This window comes from Pituophis catenifer, unplaced genomic scaffold (genome assembly GCF_029215685.1).
Source record: "Pituophis catenifer annectens isolate HBS135680 unplaced genomic scaffold, rPitCat1.0.hap2 SCAF_3, whole genome shotgun sequence".
In the NCBI taxonomy this organism is placed as follows: Eukaryota; Metazoa; Chordata; class Lepidosauria; order Squamata; family Colubridae; genus Pituophis; species Pituophis catenifer.
In genome coordinates this window covers 133,863,530-133,890,116 of record NW_027256883.1, presented here as the reverse complement: position 1 = coordinate 133,890,116, position 26,587 = coordinate 133,863,530, and the positions used below count along the sequence as shown (strand labels likewise).

Here is a 26,587-nt window from a genome sequence, read left to right as displayed (position 1 = left end):
AGATGATACAACTGTCAGTTGAGCACACTTCTGGGAGCTTGAGTCAAGGAACAGTAGGTAGACAGCAGAAAGTACCAGAGTTGCAAAGAGCAAAGGAAATGAGGGGTGCACGGAGAAGCTTTTATGGGGAAGAGAAATTGAAAATTTGGGATCAAGTCCCTGTTCTGGCCCCTCAACCTCTTCCCAGGATCCTATAAATTGAAGACTCTAGATATGAAGTTAGATACCAGGCAAGCAGGAGTACTGCTGATTGTACCACTTGCCCTGATGCCTGACGCTTTCCCTACCTAAGCTGCTGGATCTCACTGAGCTGCTAGTGGATTCCCCCCTGGCATTAGGTGGTGGGGAACCTCCAAGCCATGGGATTGAGATTTACTTGTGTTTTCAAGGCCTCCATGACAACCATAGGTTGCGTCAAGTCATCACAGGCCCAGCATACAATGGGAGGGAACACAATTAATCTACCCTTTACTTTGGAGCAGCTGGAACTTGTTTGGAAGGAGGCGGATAGGACAGTAACATAACTCACTCCCTTTTGAGAAATGGTGAGTCAGAAAAACTTTCTTCGGGCTTCTGTGATCATTTTGCCAGGCAAAATGTAGACAGATTTGTTCATATCTGTTGTGGATTCGAAGTCTGCTGGACAAAATCCAATGAGACAATAAGGGTGATGTCTTGCAGGGTTATCGGAGACAGGATTCTCTATGGGATGAGCTCCACCAGTGTAAAATGGATCCTTGGCCCTCTTCCCTGGTTTGAACTGCTAGGGAGGGAACTGAGTTCAGGAACTGGTGAATGCCTCTTTGACAGAAGAAATAATCGTTTTGGCCCTGGAAGAGAGATGGTACACCTTTCTTCAAGAAACCATTCCTCAAATTCAGTCACTTTAGGCAACCATTGCCCTAACCTTCTTTACAGAGGAAAAGTTATAGAGAAGGTGACAGGCATCCCTAAATGAAATGAATTAACTGGATGTCTTCCGATCAGGTCCAAACCCGAGGACAGATCAGAAATGATATTGGTTACTCTTATGATCCAATGTGAACACCTCTCCTTGTCTTGCCAGTTCTCCCAGCAGCATTCAATACCAACTATCAATGGAGGAATTATTCTTCTACACAGAGTGTGATTTTAGACCAATTTTGCTCTTTCCAGAGTAAGAGATTCAACTGGTATGTTTGGGGGAGGACCTCTCTCCTAATTGTTTCAATAGCTATTTAAAATCGCTGGGGGAGACGATCCATCAGGTTGGGGTGATTTATCATCAATAAGGTAATGATACCTGGTTAGACATTCCTACCTACGTTGATCAGGAGATGTGATGGAAGCCTTGATGTGCTGCTTGTGGGAGACAGATGGGATGGAACAAGCTTAAAATGAATCCTGGTCTCTTTTGTCAAAATTTCCATGGTTCCAGCAGGGCAGTTCCATCTTTAGCTTTAGAACGAATACCCAAAGAAACAGGTACCCAACTGCAGTTTTTCTTGTATTTAAAATTCCTGCTAGATCGGCAGATGGAGGGCTGGAGGCTTTGTACGCTTTCTAGTAGTATATTGATTGTGACCTTTCCTGAGTGCATTGTCTGGCAATAGTGTATCATGCCCTTTTCATCTTATATTTGGACTATAGCAATTCATTTTACATGGGGTTACCTTAAGACAAGTCAAAAGCTACCGTGTTTCCCCGAAAATAAGTCCCTGTCTTATATTTTTTTGAACCCCAAAATAAGCACTTGGCCTTATTTTCGGGGAGGTCTTATTATTTTGGGGCATGTGGAGCAAGACAGGGATCCTCTTGCCATCTTACCCGATTTCCAGCTCTGTCTCCCTAACCCTAACCAGAGGAAATGGCAGGGACCAGCTGTGCATGCAGTTAAATATTTTCGGGAGACTTATTTTTGCGGGAGGGCTTATTTTGGGGAGGGCTTATTTTGGGGGGAGGGTTTATTTTCAGGGAGGGTTTATTTTCAGGGGAGGGTTTATTTTCGGGGAAGGTCTTATTTTCGGGGGAGGTCTTATTTTCAGGGAAACACGGTATACTTGCACAGAATGCAGCGGCCTACCTATTGCTGCCTGGTTCCTGCTTCAGCAAAGTAACACTTATACTGCAGAAGCTTCACTGGCTATCAGTTGGCTTCTGGGTCCAATTCAAGATGCTGTTCTTTACTTACAAAGTCGCTTATGGCTTTGGTCCTCACTACCTTTTGGACCAAGGGGAATCTGCTCACTGCAGGCAGATTGTATGCAGGTTGGCAGGGCAAGTTGGGGATACCTCCCCAAAAGGTTAACTGGGTATAGCTCTGGCCGCAGAACTTCTCAGTCACAGCCCTGTCCCTCTGAAAGAGTGTGTCCTGTAGGCTTGGAATGACTCCTCCTTGCAATTCTATCAGGCTGGCTTTTTGGAGCAGAAGGTGCTATATAATTGGGGACAGTTTTTTGGGTGATGATGGATGGCAGTAGTAGGATTTAATTTTTGTGTGATTTATTGTTGCGGTTTTACTGTATGGTTTTATGGGTTTGACAAGGTGGCCTACAAATACATGGAATAAGCATAAAGAAATAAAAATAGTTCTCAAACTATTGAACAAGTTGCTAGTCCTCATCCTCATGTAAACTCATGTGCATGTACGTTTTAAAGAAATATATCAAGAACAGGAACTCCTTATTTAAGTCAGCCACCAAGGACCTGGATCATGCAGCAGGGATCCAATGATGTCAGTGGAAGGGCCCCAACATAATTGCCAAAGGAATGCTCTTAAAGTATATTCAAGGGGCAACATTAAATTGATTTATTAAAATATATACAGCATGTCATTATGATGAATGGATTGTTATAAGTTGTGTTTCCCATTTTTATTCTCTCCGCCTCCTCATCTATGGCTCAGTAACATTTATATTTATCTCTATTACTTGCTAAGGATAACCACCTGAAAAACATTAAGGCAAGTTTGCAATTGCCCACCTTGCAAATGACATCTTTTTGTTATTAGTAATGAACAAAAAATAGACAAAATCTGCAGCCTTCCCAGAAACATATTTCCAAAGAGCCTTTTAAAATTAAAACCAGCCCAACAGCTAAATCATATTATAGTTTTTAAATTCAGAAGGGCATTAACCTTGGCCCATTTTAATGTTCTTTTTAACCAAGTCCTGAAAGAGAATTTTTTAAAAAAAATCCATATATGGATGAATTATGCCATGTGTTCCCAATACCATCAAATCAGCATTTTATGTGCTCCTTCATTATTCATTTTATATGGACACTTGTCTCTTCCTTATTACTGCTATTGTTAAGAGTCGTGGTGATACAGTGGTTAGAATGCAATATTGCAAGCTACTGTAATTCTGCCGACTGTCGGGAGTTCAATTCTGACTGTCGGTAAAATGAGGACCCAAATTGTTGGGAGCAATATGCTGACTCTGTAGACCATTTAAGAGTTCTGTAAAGCACTTTGGAGCAGTATATAAATCAAAGTACTTTTGCTATTAACAGATTACCCTGCACATACAGACTTACTTAAAACACCTATCCTCAGATAAGAACTCACCTATCCCTCCAAAGTCTGCATCACATTTGCAAATGACAGAATTAATATCTGATTGAATGCTTTTCCTTTAAAGCATATAAATCCACCTGTGTTGTTTTCACTACTTTTCTTTGTTATGTTACATTGGACTTTCGTTATTTACAATATTCTCCCTCCCTAATAAAGTTAATCTAAAATTAAGTACCCGGGGTGTGGGGGGGGGAATCCATTTGGGAGAAATTCTGTGGAAATCTTTCCAACCCACTTCACAGTTCTCTGTGTGAACATTTTTTTAATTGTTCAGGGGTCAACTTGCAACATAGAACATATATGTCCCTATCAATCTAGGCTTGATGAGTAGACAAGCATTTCTTCTTTGGTCTTCACTTCTCAAAAGGCTACTCTTATCTGACTCCAAATCCAGCACTGATTTTCAGAGAGAGCAAGAAAGAAAGAATGCCGACTCTATAGCTAAATGATTAACCATACAGCTGTACAAGTTATCTGCTGTTACAATGGTTAGTGAACCAAACACCTCCAATTTTCACATCAGAAATCACCATTTGGTAAACAAGAGTCAGAGAGCAAAGAGCTTCAAAGCTGAGGAGGAGAAACAACAACCAAAAATCTTTTGGCTCAAATCCCAAGGATCTGAACCTTACAATTGGATATCTAGGCATATATAAGGTAGTTCTCAACTAACGATCATAACTGAGTCAAGAATTGGTCCCATGTCATGAAGGGCTTTAAGGGTTAAAACCAGCACTTTGAATTTACATTCAACCCCTTTTCTAGCAGAATCAAGGTAGGTTAATTGGATTTGCTCTTCTCACATGATCTTCTCTGCACACTCTTATGTTAGCTATATGCAGAATAACTATACTACGATATGATAATCAATGCAGAGGAATGTAGTATGGCAAACTGCAGTTCTTAAATTAGTCTCTTAGCCTAACCTCAAATCCTATTTATAAAGGACCAGCCAATTCCTCTGTTAAGAGAACTCTGCTTTCTCCTTAAGTCTGCGATGGAAAGAGAAAAAAGAGGGTTCAGAGTGAAAACAGTTGTCCCCCTCTGATTTTCCTTGTCCATTTGTCATGAAACCCTCAACAGGTTATCCCAGAGAGAATGCAGTCCTATCCTGGTTTGTTTCACTGCTACATCAAAATCCAATAATCTCTCTTATGGCAAAACCAAGATTCTTCTCACATCTTAAAAGACATATTAATGAAACAAGATTTTCACGGATTGGAATCTGCTACAAGAAATGCATGAAGTAGACTTTTCAGATGGCATAAGTAACACTATAAACATCTGAGAGGAACCAAAGAAACAACTAATTTATAAATTATCAACCCAACCTTCCCAGCTTCTTAGCAGGGCAAATGGCCAGATATTCTTCAGACCATGAACAAAGCCATCAGAAACACTAAAGTTGACACCCGTGTCAATTTTGGAAAACAATGAACAGAAGAGAAGAATAACTAGCTACAGAAGTTCTGAACAGAACTCCTTGAATAGGAAAATTGTAACCAGGGCTTAGATCACTCTTTCCTTAAGGTCAGTGTATAATACAGCAATGGTCTTCTTTGTGGACAGGAAGCTCTTCTGAGGGGGCATAAAGAAAGAGTGGTTATGGGAGATAATGCTCTTCTGACACTCATTATCAAAGGGCACAACTTTGCCACCACTTGGCATCAATAGGCTTTTACCATGAATGCTTTTTAGATGCCGCCTCGGCCAATAAACTACCGTCCAGGAAAAAAAATGCAGCTCACACATGGTGACACCCAACTCCCACGTTTTTGACCTGATCTCACGCAATCACATTTCTGGAAAAAGTTCCTGTTTGCTTCCATGGTTCTCTTTAAAAAAAATTTTTTTTAAATCTCTATAAAGTCTTAAATCCAGGCATTTTGCAAAGCAATTCTAAATTGTAAGAGTGCAACCCACAATTGATTGCAATGACATCTGTGCTTCCATCCAGGGCATAATGCAAGATTGGGATAAAAAGCAGAGTTTTCATATGCTCAGTTCTTTGCTATATTTGCAGATAGTAGCCATGCAGTGCTAAAAATCTTATTCTCTCTGCAGCCAGAAAGATCAGCCACATGTTATCCTGGCTTAAAGATGCCAAAAAGAAGCCAGCCTATCTTCTGAATCCAAGGTCCACCAATGGAACTCTCAAGACAGAGTCAAAGCACATGTAACTACTATTCAAAGAGTCATTTGAATTATTATGCCTAATCCCCATCCAGAGTTTGACCTTTATTGGATTTATTCGTTTCCTTCCCATGTTTTTTAAACCATTACAATTTGTGCTCAGAATGAGGACCTTTTTTTCCAATGGGATGAGAATCTAATGCCAGCATTCTTTTAAGCATTGCACCCAGGGGTGGGATTCAAAAATTTTAGCAACCAGTTCTCTGCCTCGTCGCTGGGTGGGCGTGGCCATGGTGGGTGTGGCCTACTCAGCCTCCTGCACCATGGCAGGGGGGCATTTTTGCCCTCTCCAGGCTCCAGAGGCTTTTTTCGAGCCTCCAGGAGGGCAAAAATAGGCTCCCCCGGGCTCCAGAGGCCCTCCGGAGGCTGGAAACAGACCCATTTACGGACTTCCAGTAGGCCCATTTTTCGCCCTCCCCAGACTCCAGAGGCTTTCCTTGAGCCTCTGGGAGAGCGAAGACACCTCCCCTGGGCTCCAGAGGTCCTCCAGACACCAGAAACGGCCCATTTCCAGACTTCTGGGAGGCCTATTTTTTGCCCTCCCAGAACCTCGGCCGGGCCCTGCACTTACCTGGCATCCAAAATGGGCCACATGGAAACTCCTGGGAGGAGCGGGGTGGGCAGGGCCAGCCAGTCCTTGCAACTACTGGTTCGGCAAACCAGAGTAAAATTAGCATTCGGTTCACCGAACCAGTCTGAATCGGGTGAATCCCACCCGATTACACATTTCTTACAAAAGATTTTCTTGTGGTAATTGATGCTGCTGTTGTTTCAGAGAACATGTTTTCTATATTGATCTTTAATTTTTAACATCTTTTAGAATTACAGAGCAGTTCTACATAAAATCTAATTTTTTTTAAAGAATTGTTAAAATATGACGGCCGGTACCACACAAACCCACCACCAGCAAAGAAGAAACAATACACTATTTACAGATCCTGGAATATTTTGTTTAGGTTATGTTTTTAATGGAATTAAGTCAATTCATATTTCCCAGACTAATACATGAATCAAAAAACAATTATTTATGTGTTTTATTCTTCTCTAGGCTTTGTGATATAGTTTTCAGTTCAAACTCCGGCAAGTCAATTGTCAGATAATCAGAAGAAAACAACCTGATATCAAGAGATGGATGAAAACCAGGTCTCCTGTCTGAAAGGAAATGCTGACTAGCTCATTGCATAGCTCAGATGGAAGCTAGAGACATAAGAACCCAGATTTCACTATACAGTTAATAAAACTTCTATTTATTGATTATTCAGATTTAAATAGTCACCCATCTCATATATTACACTCTGGGTGGCTTACAAACAATTAAAACAAATATAAAAACAATGATTAAAAAAACAGTATAAACACGTATTAAAAACCCATCATAAAATGATCATAAAATTCACAGCCCAACTAGTCACATCTGCCAATAACACACCATACACCCATTGTACTAACTCTGTCACATTCCCTGTTCTCCATGCCTGTTGGCAAAACCATGTTTTCATTCTTTTTCAAGAGGCCAGCAGGGTTGGGGCCAATCTCCATAGCCCTTGCCAAATGATGCTCCTTAGCTGATAAGACCCTGAGCATGTCCCTCCTGCTAGACTTGATGGGATGGTAGATATAATTGGGAAGAGGTGGTCCCTCAAGTAACCCAGACCAGGGGTGAAATGCTCCCAGTTTGGACCGGATCTCCCGATCCGGTAGCGATGGCGGCGGGTGGTTCGGAGAACCGGTAGCAAAAATTCCTGCACCCCCCCCCATGCACAGCTGAGCCGCACGATCATCAGAGGCTTTTTTTTTAACTTTTAAAAGCATTTTTTTCTACAACCTCTTCCGACGAAAAAATGCTTTTAAAAGTAAAAAAAAAGCCTCTGATGATCTTGCGGCTCAGCTGGGATTGTCAGAGGCTTTTCAAAGCATTTTTTTCTGCAACCTCTTTGCCGAAGAGGTGGTAAAAAAAATGCTTTGAAAAGTCTCTGACGATCCCAGCTGAGTTACTTGATTGGCAGAGAGGCATTTTTTAAAAAGCCTCTCTGACGATCCCAGCTGAGTTGCCTGATCGCCAGAGGCTTTTCAAAGCATTAGAAAAAATGCTTTGAAAAGTTTTTTTAAAAAAAGTTGGCCACGCCCACCGTCACATTACCCCACCACCACCAAGCCACGCCCACAGAACCGGTAGTAACAAATTTTACATTTCACCCCTGACCAGACCCACATGATGTGATGCTTAATAGTTTTGTAACCACTTCTCAGTTTTTTTTCTATAAGTTTTTACTTATCAGCAAGCTTCAATTCTTGGGCACGTTTAATTGGAGTTTGCCTAGCTCACTGGGGAATAACACAAGGGTGAAATCCAGCAGGTTCTGACAGGTTCTGGAGAACCAGTAGCAGAAATCTTGAGTAGTTCGGAGAACCGGTAGCGGAAATTTTGAGTAGTTCGGAGAACTGGCAAATACCACCTCTGGCTGACCCCAGAGTGGGGTGGGAATGGAGATTTTGCAATATCCTTCCCCTGGAGTGGGGAGAGAATGGAGATTTTGCAGTATCCTTCCCCTGCCATGCCCAGCAAGCCACACCCACCAAGCCACACCACGCCCACCAAGCCACGCCCACAGAACCGGTAGTAAAAAAATTTGGATTTCACCACTGGAATAACGTAACACATATACTCAAAGATGCATTGCTTTAAGATCAAACATATGTAAAAAATATGACGTTCTGTGGCTTAAAAAAATAAAGTGCAACTGGGAAAGACACAAAACTGATAAGGGGAATATGTTTCGGAAATTCAGTATTTGGTTCCCTTTATTTTGGATTATTCAATAGCAATGTGGATCTGATATCACACCAATGTTGGCATTCAGAATTATGCAACCACTTATATGATTAATCTATGCTCCGAAAATGATGACTCCAGACTATATGGAGAAATATTTACAGATTTTGTCATTTTTAAAAATATTAGCAGGAACTTTAAAACAGCTGAGTGAAATATTTCTAAAAAAGCAGTGTATTTCCAACATGAAATTCTTAAGTGCAGAGCCATAGTGTTCTTTAGTCTGTCTCTGTATTATATTCTTAGTTCTTCCTGTTGAATCTGCTCACAGAAGAAGCAAAGAAACCAAATAATGTGATTATTGCTTATTACTGAGAAATTCCAAGCAAATAATAGTCTTCCTTTGAGACTGAGCTTGATCACCAAAATCATAAACAGAAACTTTTATAAACTCTTGGGAAACAGGCTGAACTTTACAAGACCGAGAACATTTCATTTCTACGAAGCTAAAATAGCTTCTCAATTTTACTAGCAAAATCCCAAGGAGAGAATTGCAGTGAGGGCTGAGAGTTACTCAGTTTCAGCTACATTTAATAAGACGTTTCCACAAATCTCAGCTAAAGGCTATGGGAACTGGAAGAGTGCCAAAATTGGATGTGTTATGTCACTCCCAGATCTGCTTTCTTCCACTCTCACATGATGCTTGAAACGTTTTTTTTTTTCTTTTTAAAGGTAACACACTGCTGTGTGTTCTGTCAAATTACAGGAAGCCGCAAAATACACATAATTATACCCTAAGAAAAAATAGAGGCTTTTCTTTTTCCTCCCTGCAGTAACCCAAATTCATCCTGTTCTGCAATTGATACTGCATCTAGTCAACCGGTCCAAGGACAGTTTGTAAATTTTTATTTCTGTCTAATGGCATCTCTTTTGTACAAAGAGATCCCTGGTTCAACCCCTGGTGTCTCTGAGTAGTGGAAAAAGAAATGTTTTAATCAATCCAGGTACAATGGTTAGTATAGATATAAATCAGCAGAATTAATCTATCTGTTCTTGGACCAAAATAACTAATCTGACTCCCTTGCCAACATATGCCTCTACTCCAATGTTCCTCAACTTTGCAACTTTCAGATAGGTGGACTCCCAGAATTCTTCTATAGCCTTCAGCCGAGAGCTGCAGAATTCTGGGAACTGAAGTCCACCCATCTGAAAGCTGCCAAGGTTGAGGAACGCTTCTCTACCCTAACAAAAGTAGGAAACATTGTAGGGTCTCAAGAAGTTAAAAGACAGCAAAGTTACCAATTCCATTTCTGCAAATGGATATTTGTGAGAGTCTCCACAACACGTTCTCAAAAATCACAATATGGGCCAAATATTTAAATTGCCCACCCTAGGCTAAACGGAGGAACACTCTAAGATCATATAAAGTATTCTGTTACATTCCTAACATTGATAGAGTTGGAAAAGCTGGCCTGAAATGTTTGGTCAATAGCAGGAATCTTCCATTTATTCAAAACAGAAAATACGCCTTGCCCAAATTTGCATCAGTAATGCTCTCAATGGGTGTGATGTAGTTTAGCTCAGGCTGTAAGACAATTGGGGGTTCCAACAAGATGATTTAATACAATATTAACATCTAACCCAAAGGTGCTTTTTCAAAAGGCAACTGGACTTTGGGGGAAAAAACAAAAGTCCAGTTGCGTCTTGAAGAAGCACCTTTGGGACAACTATGACTTGGATGACTGAGAATTTCCATAGACATTAACAACTAACTTAATACAACAATAGTGTAGAGTAATGTTTGACGCTGCTTTACTTCATAAAACTAGCACAACTTTACAGTGCCTAATGATGTATTCTCTCAGGAATAAAATTCCATTCAGATTACTATTTAAAACTAGAGCAGACAAAATTTCCACACCACCAGACAACACATACACAAACACATATATCCTCTTTAGTGTCCTGCCATTAGCTTAGTTCATTTAAATTTGTAACACAAATTTTCTGAACTTGTTAGCTTGCACTATTTAATAATAGAAGTAGCCTCCCACAACCTTCTGTTTTATTTTACTATATTTCTCCATAGTCTTTTGGTTTAGAGAGGTACAGATATGACTCTATGCAGTGAAGGTTAGCAAAAATGTATACCAATGCATGCTCTAAGCCTGAGAAATAAAGAAAACATTAGAAAGAAACTCATATTATTCTGTCCTATCCCCATGAGGTATTTGAAGGGGGAAGAGGAAAACACTGATTCTGTTACTTAGCCTAAATAAAAAAAACACGGTTACAAATAAAACTTCTAGAGTCAGTTTCCTGGCCTACCTTAAAGGGTTGGCATCACATGCAGCATTACCTTAAAATCCTGAATATGCTCATTAGCTTTTTAAAAAAAGGTCCCATTTTAAAACTTCAACGATGATGCATCTTACAACAATAGAAAAAGGATATTGTTTAAAAGTTAAAGTAGATAAGAGACAGAAACCCTTAATTAAGTTACTTCTTGCATATTTTAAAGATTAATTGTAGTCCTGAGAATCTAGATTTGGATAAGTGTAAAGACAACAGCGGAAGAAAATTAATCCTTCCTTGCATGCTTTTTTTTCCAAGCTTGAGTCACCCAGTAAATGTATTTAGGGATGCCTGTTTAGAAAACATCTACAAAGAAGATAACACAATCTTTTGTTAAAATATCACCAAGCTTGGTATTTGGCATATGTGTTCACATAACTGCCCCTTTCTGCCAAGAAGTCAGTCAGTCTTCAGGATTGAAATGAATTCTCAAGTATTGTCTTAATATGATTAATTAATATGAGGACCCGGATTGTGGGGCAATAAGCTGACTTTGTATAAAAAAGAACACCCCTTGGGGGGGCCGAAAGCCCTACTAAGCAGGTATATACAAAAAGTATGAAGGCTATTGCTTAACGCATTGTTAGCCGCCCTGAGTCTCCGGAAAAGGGCGGCATATAAATCGAACAAACAAACAAACAAACAAACAAACAAACAAACAAACAAATAAATAAATAAATAAATAAATAAATAATGCACCGGAGGTGGCATTCAGCAGGTTCTGACCAGTTCTGGAGAACCAGTAGCAGAAATTTTGAGTAGTTCGGAGAACCAGTAAATACCACCTCTGACTGGCCCTACCCCCATCTATTCTCTGTCTCCTGAGTCCCAGCTGATTGGGAGGAAATGGGGATTTTGCAGTAACCTTCCCCTGGAGTGGGGAGGGAATGGAGATTTTACAGTATCCTTCCCCTGCCATGCCCACCAAGCCATGCCCACAGAACCGGTAGTAAAAAAAATTTGAATCCCACCACTGTTATGCACATATGTACAGTACATATTTCTTGCACTCTGGTTTTGTCCATTGATTTGTATCTAGGTAGGAGGACAAGATTCCTGGTTTTGGCATATCATAACCCATGCTAAATTCTCATTATTCTTCTTTCGGTTTGGCTCAAATCAGGACAACGCATATGCAATCAAAATCCCAGCAAGGGATTTTATATTCATGACAAAAACGGCAACACCCACATGATCTATTTTACCATGTTTATTTAGCTAGGTAAAAAGGTCTTATCTAAGTCACTGTCTCATAACCTTTGATGCAATTAATTTCCAGAGATAAAAGCTCCTAATACTGTCTAAATAAAGTTTCTATGGGAAACTCCCTATCAGAGAAACAAGCCAGCTTAATCTTTTCCAGATTGGCCTCTCCTTCTGTTTTCGTACCCTCTTTTACAGTTTTGCAAATTGGCACCCAAAAGTTGTGCCCAAACAAGGAGGAGGCCTGCAGATGGATTTTGAACATTAACTTTTGCAGCACAAGGATAAAGATTAGAAAATTTGCTATGTTACACTCATATCAATTAGAACCTTTTTGTTCCATAGGCATCTCCAGAACAACTAAAGCTAACTTTCTGGCATTAAGAAAAAAATAATAATAATGCTAAAACAATCAGCTGAGCAACTTCCCATAAAAGATTAAAAACGCCTATCGGAATTAAGAAACTTCTTCCACACATGTGGAAAAGGTTTTTAAGTGCAACACTTCTAAAACAATGAGTCAAAAGGAACTTCCTCTACACGAAGAGTCAGCCTTTCTCCCAATTGTGCCTCACAAGCCTAAAAGTGAAGCACTTGTTTTTATATTAGAATTGATACAGAAGGTGATCAATCAACTTGGTCATCATCAATCATGGAAGAGAAGCGAGCCAAGACAAAGACTTCTGGGGCTGCTGGACCAACCTTCTCTGACCTGAGGTTCCCTAGCACAGGGGTGTAGCTTTACTACTCTCCCTCAGACAGATGCTCAGCACATCTGGAAGGCACTAAGTTGGAGGGAAAACTGTGACCCTATTTTAGATCGGAAGCAAGAATGTACTCAAAGTTGAGCTGGACAAGAAATGTTCTTCATTTTCTCATATAGAAGATCAGGTTTTGCATGCTTTTAAAAAAGCTGGTTGTTAATATCCCAGAAAATATTCCAGAAAACAGTACAGTGAAAAATGGATGCTAAACTATTAGTAGAAAAAGGAATGTTTTCTGTCCATATTTTACATGCAAAGTCTATTTTATCGCCAGAAGGTTAAGAACCACAGAGTATGGTTTCCTTCCAATGTTATCTTTATGATATTAATTGGGCTGAGAAACAGTGATTAGTTCAAAGTCTTTCAGTGAACTTCTAAAAATTCAGCATGGACATGGATCTCTCAGGTCCTTGTCCAAAATCATAACCACTAAATTTGCTTTTGGAGGCTGATCTTTCAGAGCCTCCAGAGCTGACAGAATTGCACAACTGATCATGGACCTTCATGCTTTTCAATTGACTCAGAGCCCACCCACCCACCCCCCAGCTCATTCATTGGCAGTTCATTTTGATGGCAGTTCATTCTGGTGCCATAAAGAGATACAAAGAGCATCCCTTGACATAAATTTTGAGTGGCTCTTCCATGCCTGTTACGAGATGAAATGAGAAGGAAGTAAAATAATTTGAGTTTTCAACTATTCAGATTTTTGGCAAGAAAATCTCCCTTCTGACTTGGGTGCTAAGGTAAGAGCTAGATATGTTTATGGCATCATTATAATGCACCAAAATCTACTAGACCAGGGGTCTCCAACCTTGGCAACTTTAAGATTTAGGAACCAACTCCACAAGTTGAAGCAAGTTTGCTGGCTGAGGAACTCTGGGAGTTGAAGTCCACAAGTCTTAAAGTTGCCAAGGTTGGAGACCCCTGTACTAGACAGTTCATATATGTATACTGAATGACTCCCTTTCTACCCCAAAAAATATAGTTGGTTAAGTGGGAAATATTTCACTATTTTCTAAACTGATATAATTGTGATGCAATTAACCCAATTTAATAACTCAACCGAAGCTTGTTTTAAGACTGATTATTGTACCCCAGATACAGATCCACATATATATCCTCCTTTTCAAGAAAACTCGGTAGCTGTAGATTGTGACCTTCAGATAAACTATTCTTTTACAATCCCAAAAGTCTTTTTCAAGGTCCAAGCATAACCAATTTAATCTCACAGCCTTGACACTAAATCATCCTTACATGCCGAAGCTAAGAAACTGGCTTTGGCCATCTGCTCTATGGAAAAGAGTTAAGATCTCAGCAATGAAGGGGGAAAAAAATCTCATTTCTGTTGAGAAGAGCTCCTGCATTATACAGATGAATGACCCCTATCATTACCATTCCAGATAGAGTTAATTTGTTGTTATTTTATTCCTTATGGTGTAAAGGGGTGCAAAACCCAAGAACCTTCTGATAGTAGATCAGAGGCTTCACATACTAGCTACATCTAGAGCTACATCCAGTGGTGGGCTGCTGCCGGTTTGGACCAATTCGAGTGAACCGGTAGTTCCGACGATCCGCTGGCCCCGCCCACCAGCCCCTGCTCTATTCTGTTCTATATTTCCTTCTTTCTGGCTCAGCTGATTCGCGCAACACAGCTGATTTCCATGCCTCCACTGTTCTACTTGCCTTAGAAGATAAGCCACTGAGCTTCAAATTGCTGTATTTTGAACACTGCGCACAAGCGCATTAGGCGCGCACGGAACCGGTTGTTAAACTAGTTGCACCACTGGCTACATCAGGAGGATTCATGCTGCTCTCGAACTACAAGGCGCAGATCATCAAAGCTGATGCTCCCAGAGAGAAGCAATGTTTTAAGTGGAAAAAGGCCAAGAAATGGATCCAAAGACAACCCCCAAAATGCTTTCAAAGTTTTTGGTCAAGAAAAAATGCAAGTCTTATGGCTTGAGAGAACAAACTGCAATTAAATGATCATGGTGCAGTCCCCTGAATTATAGCTGTTAAAAGAAACTAGCATGCAAACATTGTTGTAGCCCGGGTGTCAGCAACCTGCGGCTCCGGAGCCGCATGTGGCTCTTTCGTCTCCCTGCTGTGGCTCCCTATCGGCTGAACCCATCACTGGCTAGCCCCACCCCTCGCCCTCCCCTTACAGTCACTCCTCGCGTGGCCTGAGAGAGAGGAGAGGGAGAGAGAGAGAGAGAGACACCCATACCCACACACAGAGAGTTACCTATTTCCCACAGAAAACACTGGGAGCCACAAAACCTGGGTAGGCGTGGCTGGGTGTGTGTCATGTGACTGGGTGGGAGTGTGTGACATCGAGTTGGCCACACCCACCCAAGTTTTGTGGCTCCCAGTGACATTTTCACTGACAACACCTCCATGATCGCTCTGCAAAACTGCAGGAAAGGAAGATGCCACAGGAAAGAACATTTGCACCCGGCTGACTCACAAGAGTGAAGCTCTCGTAGCTTCTGTCCCAGAGGGTGCAACATAGCGGCTTCCCTCTGTTTCTCCCATATCAAGGAAGTTCTGCTACCAGTTGCATACCTGGTGTGGGTTGGAAATCCTCCCCTTGTTGCAATGGCAAAACAACACAACACACAAACCCAAATGTTGTGAACTTTTTGAAGATCTTAAAAACACGAGCGCCTGATCAGATCCCTCTTAACACACTGTGATGCTCCTTGAGAAGCATCTTTGCCTCTTTGCAGAAGTGGAGATGATTTAATTGAATGGCAAGGATTTTCCAATCTTTTCAGCTTTAGCCCTCCAGATTGGCTTCCTGTTTAGTGGAAATTAGTTGCAATCAAGACAGGAACTCTCCGACTCTTTCTCCCACTGAGAATCTCCATTGCACTTTTACTCTACAGTTATCAAACTAAGAATGCCACATTAGGTCTAGACTCTAGAGACTAAGTGGAAGCTGCGTCCTTAATCTTCAGAAATTACTGTGTGCACCAAAGCCACTATACATGCTGCAGAAAACAGACATTCTTGTTACCAATTTTGAGAGTTTCAGAATGTTCTACCTGCTCTATTGTAACTCATTTTAGTGCATGCAGAACACAGATACAAGGAAGAGAATTTAGGAGGGAAGAGGAGAAAATACCAATTTCAATGGGTGGTTCTTATAAAATCAGGGTGGATTTGATTTAAATCAAGTCGATTTAAATTGTAACTTTTAAAGAACAACTGTCATCTCTGTCCCGCAGCAGCTCCTCCTCTGACCTGCTGTTGACTCACCGACAGTCCCAATATTGCAGAATATACAGCCTCATGCTACATAACTAAGCTCCATTTCATGCTGAATAAACTAAATTATTAATGTATCTTAAACAGAAAACTATATTTGGATAGATTTTTACTCCAAAAGCATTTTATTAAAATAAATTTGATAAAAATAAAAAAAATCCAATTTAAATTTTAAAAAATACAATTTAAATTAAAAAAACCAATTTTTTTAAAAAAATTAAAATTGATTTTTAGTCACCCTGTATAAAAGAGACAGCTAGAGGTAATTTCCTGCAGCTACTCTATAATAAATAATCTACATACTTCAAGGACCAGGCTGGTCTCCTTGCAGTGATGCTTCTGAGACCCAGATTCCTAGTTAGTGATGCTTGATTTAACAGATTAACAGTGTTGGAAGGGACCTTGCAGGTCATCTAGTCCAACCTCCTGCCCAAGCAGAAGACCCTACATATGCCTCTACCTAGGATCGAACTCACAACTTCCTGATTGTGAGGCAAGAGCTCCACCTCTAGGCCATAGCAGTGGGCAAAGATAGAGATGGCCTGGCCTTCCTTTTCAGAATCTTCAGTATGGAATTACTCAGTTTCTGCTCTCCATGATATTCTCAGTGGAGATGCCAGGAACTGGACCTGGTCTTTTGAACACACAGAACACATGTACCAAATCTTCCAAACACGCAGAACACATGTACCAAATCTTCTGCCAGCTTAGCAACAAAGACTACAGGTAGTCCTCAGCTTACGACCGCAATGGAGCCTGCCCATCATGGTTGTAAATCATGATAGTTCTAAAAAGAATCGCCCGTGAAACCGATCTGATTTTACAAACTTTTGTGCGACAACCATTAAGCAAACACCATGGCCATAAAGCAAATGCCGCAGTCGTTAAGTGGTTCACTGGTTCACTATGAGTCAGTTTTGCAAAAAACTGGAAGTAAATGCTGCACAAGACGCAGTCATGTGACCTAAGTGAGACGCTGCAAACGGGCATAAATAAGAGCTCAATACCAAACATTCAAATGCAATTGCATGATTGGGGGGTGGGGAGTGGGGGCGGGGGGAGACTTCCAGCCATCAGAACTTCGGAACCAGTTACAAGTATCCCAGATAGGTCTATTGGAACTCCAAATGGTTGCTAAGCAACCAATCATAAATCAAGAACTACCCGTATTGCATCACACAAAACCGTTCAATTGGTATACAGATAGATTTACAACAGCTCACTTAGTGACCATTCCAAGTTACAATGGCACCGAAAAAAGTGACTTATGATCATTTTTCACACTTATGACCGCTGCAGCATCCCCATGGTCAAGTGATTTGCATTCGGATGCTTGACAACTGACTCACATTTATGACTGTTGCAGTGTCCCAGTGTCACGTGATTCCCTTTTGCGACCTTCTGACAAACAAAGTCAATGGAGAAACCAGATTCACTTAAGAACCATGTTACTAATTAAACAACTGCGGTGATTCGCTTAAGAAACATGGCAAGAAAAGTCGTAAAATGGGGCAAAACTCACTTAACAAATTTCTCACTCAGCAGCATAAATGTTAGGCTCAATTGTGGTTATAAGTTGAGGACTACCTGTATTCAGGAAAAGTGTCCCCAAACTGGTGACCAGAATTGGACAACTGCAAAACTGCCATGATTTCCAGTTAAGAGCCTGGTGGCTCAGCAGACTGATAGCATTGTGATTAATACCAGCTGTCTGCAATTACTGCAAGTTCAAATCTTACCAGGCTCAAGGTTGACTCAGCCTTCCATCCTTTCTAAGGTAGGTAAATTGAGGACCCAGTTTGTGGGGGCAATAAGCTGACTTTGTATAAAATATACAAAAGTATGAAGGCTATTGCTTAGCGCATTGTAAGCCGCCCTGAGTCTCCGGAGAAGGGCGGCATATAAATCAAATTAAGAAAAAAAAAAAAAAAAGAGGGCCAAAAACATCAGTTTGTGAAGGGGCACTTTAGAAAAGGAAGAAACTAACTTGTTAGTAATATCACCCAGACACCTCTCCCATTCCCCCTCCCCCTCCTCCTCCTCCCCTCTTTCTCTTCTTCCTCTTCCTCTTCTTCTTCTTCTTCTTTAAGAGCCAAGGCTACAGGTGGTAAGCACTCATACGAAACAGGATACATTATGATTTTTTGTTCTGCTAAGTTGTCCTTCACAAGCATATGCACATAGAGATAAAACAGAAATATCTTTTCTAGATATGTTCCTCAAGGCTAACCACATATTACTTTTGCTCTTTTTGGTTTTTCCATGAAAATAGAAAGGCCACTGGTTTTTTTTATGATTTGTCATTGAATTTCAGGAGAACAAAAACAGAAGGCTCCAGCGTGTGGGTTACTAATCTCTGCTTTAGAACATTATTACTGCATTGTGCAAACAGAAGCTTTCAAGGGTATCCCACTTGCCCAGATCTTTCTGCCAAATTACCATTATTGATACATCTACAACAGTCTTCACTTTAATTCAAAAATTTTGGGATGTATATAACTGTCGCATTTAGAGTTTATTGCCTTTGTGAAAGAAAACAAATATGTAAAAGTTGTTGATCACTTTGGACGGTTAAAAGGTGCTAGTTATAATTACTTCAAGTGTTTGTTTTCTGCTGCGTTTAGAGACATTACTTAAGAATGTAAGTAATGAAAATGCATTTTATTGTTAATGCATTTTATTGTTTATATGTTTCAAAAGAAAAGGGGATCTGCACTTAAAGACATATAGAGGCATAAGTTCTTTCATGGCCCAATTACAATGTATGAATGATGTATGACAGAAATGGCCGTCACTTCGCCAGTACAACATGCTTCTGCATGGTGGAGAAACTTCTATTCTACAATTTGAGTTCCTCACAATCCTTCCATTAAAATATATTCATACTTTGCCTTTCCTCCCCCCTTCTTTCATCTGCTTCCCTCAGGGCGAGGACAAAAAAAAAAAAGCTTCGCCTAAGAAAAGGGATATTTGTTTACTTAAATAGTTTTCTTGGTTTAGGAAACTGTGATAGTATTGGAGGCCACCAACTTGAGATGAGCACATAATGTGAAAAACACAGTAGATAGCATAGATTAGCAGCCTTGGACATTCTGACATACAATCAATGAGCTGATAAAGTGGCAAAAGGATAAAATGATGCCTGTTCTATTTTATTTTTCAATGTGACTGAACCCGCATACATCCACAATTATTTTATCAGTGACAGATTAGATTTCTTCTCAATTAAACCCGCAAACTAAGTAAATTGCACAGGATCAGACATACAGTATTCCTAAAAGCAACCATGGACACCACCAGAAGATATTAGAAAAGGTTTTTGATTTTTGAGATCCAGTCTGGTGCAGTGGTTAAGGCCTCAGGTTAGAAACCGGGAGACTGTGAGTTCTAGTATGCCTTAGGCACAAAGCCAGCTGGTTGATCTTCAGTTGGTCACTCTCTCTCAGCTCTAGGAAGGAAGCAATGGCAAACCACTTCCCAAAAACCTTGCCAAGAAAATTGCAGGGGCTAGTTCAGGCGTCATAAATCATAGAGAGTCAAAATCAACTCAAAGGCATCCATCCGTCTATCTCCCCACTCTCCTTTAACACCAAACAAGGTGGAGAACTCACCCGTAAGGTTTTGTTCCTCCATGTCTCTCTTTTTCCTTCACTTTATTCCCCATCATCCATGCTCCAAATGTGCACGGATGATGCATTGTGCTATTGCATTGTGCAATAGCAACTAAAAGAGTTTAGCACTCCTCATTCTCCTATTGGTGTTAACATGGTCCGTCCGTCCCCGCCACAGTTGAACTGTGAGTAAAACAAAGCTTTAAGGATTTAAGCACACAGATCTGCTATTGCCGTGTCCTGTTTGACCCAAAGATTCTCCCCATTCAAAGAAAGCCCTTTTTTCTCAGAGGAAGCCTGGGAGAAGAGATAAACTTTGTAACATGCCCTCAGGGTCAATATCTTTCTGCTCAAGAAACCTACTGGGGGAAAACAAATTCCAAACTCAAAGATCCTTGGCTGCAATTTTCTTCAAAGCCTTATTGCAAAGCTCTTCCAATAAGCCAGTAAACTTCTTGCTCTGATTTCTCAGCTATCCCTGTGGCTGTAAAACACGAAGTAGGGAATTAGCTAATTTACAAATATCTGCTATTCAACAACTGATATTACAACCGTCCTAAATTAGAGGGCAGTACTAATGTCTTTGGCTTTTTAAATTATTGAAATACTACGAAGTTTTTGAATTACATCTTCTTCAAACAGTATATTAAACACCCTGTGGTATGTATGAGCTTACTGTTTAATCTTGTGAATAATAGCAAAGAAATGTGCGGTGTTTTTAAGAGAATTATGGCTAATTAAAGACTGTCAACTGAGAACAGCAACTTTGGAATATTGCCCTAATACATTAAAATAATTATTTAGTAACTATCAAAATAATGAGTTGGGCAATTATGTTGGTCATATCCAACATAATTATGACAGCTTTTAAAGCCCATATTATTCATGGAAATATAGAAGACTGCTTTATAACAGGTAAGGGCTGATTTTCATGTACCCCTGTATTGGCCTGGTTCTCATATCGCATCAAGCCATAAATTGGTTCAGTACGGCATACGAAGCAACTCTTGTTATTGTGGTTTACAGGCTATGATTTAAGATGCTTAAATGTGGTTTACCAAATAAACTACGGCTAAGTTTATTGAATAAGCCACCATGACTGTACTTATTGGCGCCTCCTATCCACACAACCTTTCCACTGCAATTCTTCGTCAGTGACTAATCTAGATTGATAGCAAGTTTTTATAACGTAAAGCATGTGAGTTATACTGCAGCCCTCTCACTACTTAGTTCCTCTTAGACAAGAATGCGATATTACCAACAAAATCTAGTGCAATCCAGCACATTTTTGTATTTTTAGAATGACTTCTTCACTATGATACCTGCACAAGGATATATTTTGTATGCTACTGGTTATATACAAAGTACGTACACATGCCTTCCAAGACATTCTTGACTCCTAGTGACTGCCCTGATCAGTCCCTGTATTTTTCTTGACAGGTTTTTTAAGAAATGATTTGCCATTGTCTGTTTCCTAGGGTAGAGAGAGAGAGTGACTGGCCTAAGGTCATCTAGCTGGCTTCGTGTCTAAGATAGGACTAGAACTCATAGTCTCTTGTCTTCTAGCTTGCAGAATACTTTTAAGCAATGTTAAAAACCAAAAGCCCATCACAGTTCCCCAATCAAAAATCTCATATCTTGATCCTGTGCATTTTTATATAAAAGTCCAGTCTCATTAGATGAATCGGACTTGCCTCCCACAAGGATTGTAGTTTCAGAAATAAATGCAATTAAAAATATACTTCAAAAGCTAATAAGTTATTATCCCAGCAGGGCTCCTAAGCTTGTTACAGCTGTGTGCCAAGCAGCTGTTTTGTGGGTAAAGCTTTTCCATCACCATATTTCCAGAGGCTGGAAAAAGTTTTCTCTCTAAAATATCTACAGTTGTTGCACAAACACCCTGCTTTTGGACAGGGTGAGGAGGGGAAGTTGGCAATTCTAATTGAAATGTATAAGCAAAGTACTGATATGAAAAAAAACAGCTATTGCTTTCTGAGCCAGAGTGTGCCAATGCTAAAAGTGGACACAAGAATCTCAGCAGACAAAATTCAGCAAATCTTTAGAAACATTTGCCCAGCAATATGGTCAACACTGCTCCAGCTTCTCATCCTAAAAGCAGCATTATCTTCCTTGACTCTACCAGCTAATGGTAAAACAGTAAGGGAAAAATTACCTTCTATTTAAAGACAGATGAGGAAATACATTTTGATCCACTGAGAATAAAAATCTGCCTTCATGGTTAAAAGATAAAAGGCTTGCCGTGCTAGAATTTTATCCACCCAGCAATTCTATTAACATCTCCTATCCTAAAATTACTCCATATAATCTAGCCCAGATGTTGGTACATGCAATGCCAATATGTCCTTCTCTGCATTCACACAGCCCTCTTAAGTGGTGTTTTAGTTGATAAGGATTAGCAAAAGCAAACAAACAAACAAAAAACAGTTTGGATTCACATTTTGGCCTTGCTTAAAGTAGGAATCCCCAGTTAATTACTGTGAATGCCCTGAATGGAAGAGAAGCTGTTTAAAGCAAGGGTCTCCAAACTTGGCAACTTTTAAGACTTGTGAACTTCAAATCCCAGAATTCCTCAGCCAGCCATGCTCAGCCACTTCCAGATTCTACTCCAGCCCCTAACTTTGAGCCGGCAATTCCCTTTCAGCCCAATCTACCACAGGGTTGTTGTGAGCAAAAATTGGGGGAGGAAGCATTATACTCCATCTTCAGCTCCTAAATGGAAGACAGGATATTTAACTAATTAAATGAATGCAGGTAGTCTTCGACTTGCAACCATTTGTTTAGGGACCGTTTTAAGTTACAACAGCACTGAAAAATGTGACATGACCGGTTTTCATACCCATACAACCACTGCAGCACCCCCATGTTCCTAAAATCAACATTCAGATGCTTTTCAATTGGCACATGTTTATGATGGTTGCAGTGTCCTCGGGGACACTGACAGTGTCCTGACAGTGAGAACAGTCAAGCAACGGAACAGCTTGCCTTCGGAAGTTGTGGGTGCTTCATCGTTGGAAGCTTTCAAGAAGAAGAGACTGGACTGCCATGTGTCAGAAATGGTAAAGGGCTGTGATGGCGAACCTATGGCACGCATGCCCTCTCTGATGGCACGTGAGCCGTCGCCCCAGTTCAGTTTTGCTGCACACGTGTGTGCGGCTTCCGCCGGCCAGTTGGCCTTTGGGTCTCTGCTGTGCATGTGCTGGTGTGGGGCACATGCGGGAGGGGCATGCGCACATGCGCAAGGGTGAGGTGCATGCAGGGGGCCGTGCACGCAGGCGTGGTGGGTGGGGTGCATTCACGGGGGCCACACACGCATTGCATTTTGGAGGTTCAGGCACACATGTACATCGGGCACTCAGTCCGGAAAAGGTTTAGCCATCACTGGTGTAGGGTCTCCTGCTTGAGCAGGGGGTTGGACTAGATGACCTACAAGCTCCCTTCCAACCCTGTTATTTTATGCATAAAGGGGGTCCTTCTGACAAGCAAAATCAATAGGGAACTCAGATTCACTTAACACCCGTGTTGTTAACTTAACAACTGCAGGGATTCATTTAGCAATTGTGGCAGGAAAAGTTGTAAAATGGGGCAAATCTCACCTAACAACTGTCTCACTTATCCACAGAAATTTCACGTTCAATTGTGGTCATAAGTCAAGGAGCACCTGTGAAGACGTTCCTATCCAAAGCATGCAAAGTTGTTTAAAACTACAGTACAGCAGAGCATTAACAGCAGATATGGCCAAAGGAATAAATCTTAAAATCATCATTAAGCTTTTGTTATCTAAAAAGCATCTTATGTTGAATCACCAAACCACAAAAGCCAATGTCATCCAAAAATTTAACAACAAATCCTTTTGTCTTGGGATGACACTGGTGGGATGTTTGACTATTTAGCTGGTTGTATTTGTAATTGTCTCTAGAGGAGTATTTATCACCACCTCAGGCGTAGTGATGTCACAGCATGTTCTATTCACTTTCATCCCACACATAATGCTTTCCTGAAAAAATGGATTTACAACCCCATAAACTCCTCCCTTGTAATTTTACCTAGCAATTGTAAAATGGGCATCTAATCGTTCATTCCCGTTAGCTTATGTGAAGTAAATTCAATCACGTTTATTGTGACGTATTTCCAAAGAAGTGGACCCAGATTTCTAGTTTAATCTATTGGGTCCACACAACCGGAATTGCCGAGGGAGACACAGAAAAGCCACACACCTTCCTGAACATAGAACCTGGGATTTTTCAGGAAGCGTAATATGAAGTTAGAATAGATCATAAAGACATAATGATCTAACAATCCATTAACCAAATTGCAGCATTTTGTGGTTTTTGCTGCGTGGTTTAAAAATAGTGAAGAATTGCTGTTAAGTAACTGCTGTTACTTCAGTCCCTGAAGTTTAAGAGCATTTATCAAGATCTAAACATAGTAAGAGTGACATAGTTCAGATGCTCTCAAACCAAGCCAAGAACTCAAGTGCATAATAATTGTGTAATAGTAAATAACATGCTAACACAATGCAATTGCTTCAGTCACTTGTCTAAATCTGTAGGGGGGGGGAGGTGGATGAGATGTAATGCAATCAAAATAAAGGATCAATTAGCTTGTGTAAATTAACACAGGCCACCTGAACTCAGCCTATGCTTATTTTTAAGATTAGGTTTCCCTTAAAATTTGGCACCCTGTAAATGGATTATAACATTCATTATCTTCTTAGATAGAGTTGCAGCCCACCATGCACTGTGCAACACCTTGATTCCAGAGCAACTGCACATGGCTGGGCTGCACTAACCCAGGGGGTAAATAGCTTGCCTCTGGCACTGCAACTTTTCTTTTTTTTTTTCCCAGCGCTGCTCCAAAAGTCTGCAATCCTACTTAGGAGTAAAGCTTAATGCGCAGAATTATCTCGCGGATCTATTAAAGTCAGATCGTTGGGGGGGAGGAAAAAGAGAGAGAGAGAGAGAGAGAGGGAGGGAAGGAAGGAAGGAAAGAAGGAAAGAGGGAGGGAGGGAGGGAGGGAGGGAGGGAGAGAGAGAGAGAGAGAGAGAGAGAGAGAGAGAGAGAGAGAGAGAGAGAGAAAGAAAGAAAGAAAGAAAGAAAGAAAGAAAGAAAGAAAGAAAGAGGGAGGGAGAGAGAAAGAAAGAGGGAGGGAGGGGGGAGAGAGAGAGAAAGAAAGAAAGAGGGAGGGAGAGAGAGAGAGAGAGAGAGAAAGAAAGAAAGAAAGAAAGGAAGGAAGGAAGGAAGGAAGGAAGGAAGGAAGGAAGGAAGGAAGGAAGGAAGGAAGGAAGGAAGGAAGGAAGGAAGGAAGGAAGGAAGGAAAACCCTCCAAGAAAAGGTGCGCAGCCGGCGGGATCTAAAGGCACCGTTCAAGGCAGGCTGTCCCAAAGCACACGCCGAGTTCGCAGGTCGCGCTAAGCCAGGGTTTATTTAAACCACGATTTACTGAATAAAACCCACAAACCGGCTGCATTCACAGGAGAAGCGATCCCATAGAAGCGCAGGGCGGCAGGGAGCAAACACGCGATCCTTGCCGCCGGGGAAGCTGTCAAACGTCCAGAGCTGAGCGGGAGGCTTCTAGCTTCTCTCCGTGGAGCGCCCCGTCCCTGCGGAGCAAAGCTAACTTCGGGGGTGGAAGAGCCAAGACCTGCTTCTCCCGTCCTAATATCAGTGACCCCCCCGGAGACCTTCAGGCACCCCTGCCCCGGCAAGTCACCGCGGGAGCCTCTCCTCTCCCGCTGGCCAGCCAAAAAAAAAACCCCACTTCGCTGCTTTAACTACGAATCTCGGCGTTTTGTCAACACGTCCGCGCAGCCACTCGGGTCCGCGCGTGGGTAGTGGGGGGGGGGGACGCGACCCGCGCGCGTTTGGGCTGTTCCCGAGCGGCCGGGAGAGAAGCGAAAGGGACGGTCCCTTCCCCAAAACCCACCCAGCATCCTCCTTACCACGCAGGCTTGGAAAAAACGGGGATTCCCTTCCGAGAAGCCTCTGGCCAGCTTCGCCTCGCGCGCGCAGGAACCGGGGCGCCTGCTCCCTCGCCTCCTCCTCCTCCTCCCTCCTCCCTCCTCCTCCCCAGAGATCTGTCAAGGCAGAAGTTGGGAGTCGGAGGAAGCTGCTTCCTGCAAACTTTTTTTTTTTCTTCTTCTTCTTCTCTCCGCGGCGCTTCCACGCGCAGCAGCGTCGCCCTCCGCCTCCTGATTTGCCTGGTTGGTGGAGAGCAGCACCGGACAGGGAAACGCCAACGTTCGGATGCTCAGTTGGACGTTCCAATTTGGGGCGGGTGGGGGGGGGGGGTGAAGGAGAGGCCGTCCGGGTCGAGCGTCAAGATAGACGCACCGAGTTGTTGCTGTGGCCGGACTCCTGGGTTAACAACCCCCGACCCCCCCCCCCTCGTGCTAGGAAAGAAACATTCCCTGCGGGAGGGGGGGAGAAGGGAGGATTCGCGCACGGGCCCGTCACTCAGAGCGTCCCGGGCCTCCTATTGGCCGGAGGGCGGGGTTTAGGAAGATGATGGACACCGAGGAGGAAACGCCTCCTTCCTCTCGCTCGGCTCCGGATTCCTCGTTTCCCTTAGATGAGTCGTCGGAGCGGGATGCGGGGCTGGGAGTTGGTTTCCTCGCGGTCGCTTGGCCCGGATCCGGGCTTGGCAAGAACCTCGGGAGGCAAAACTGTCAGGTTTTACCCCGTTTCGGCTGAATATTTTCCCTCGAGGCAATGTTGCCTTCACTTTTTTAGAACTGGCAAGCCAAGTTTAGTTTCCTCCTAGTTCTGACGTTACTGAGATCGCTGTTATTAACAGGGCGTATTAAAAACCACGATCGGCTCCTCCGATCTTTTCTAAGCTTTA

General features: G+C 41.8%; 1 protein-coding gene across 3 annotated transcripts in view; it reads right to left on the bottom strand.

Annotated features, from left to right (window-relative positions):
• Positions 1-26,015, bottom strand: part of TGFBR3 (transforming growth factor beta receptor 3) — a 163,160-nt gene extending 137,145 nt beyond the window's left edge. For all 3 annotated transcript variants that reach the window (XM_070939399.1, XM_070939400.1, XM_070939401.1), the window contains exon 1: positions 25,686-26,015. The gene's annotated coding sequence lies outside the window, so the exon portion shown is untranslated. The remainder of the gene's footprint in view (positions 1-25,685) is intronic.
• Between the last annotated feature and the right edge of the window lie 572 nt (positions 26,016-26,587).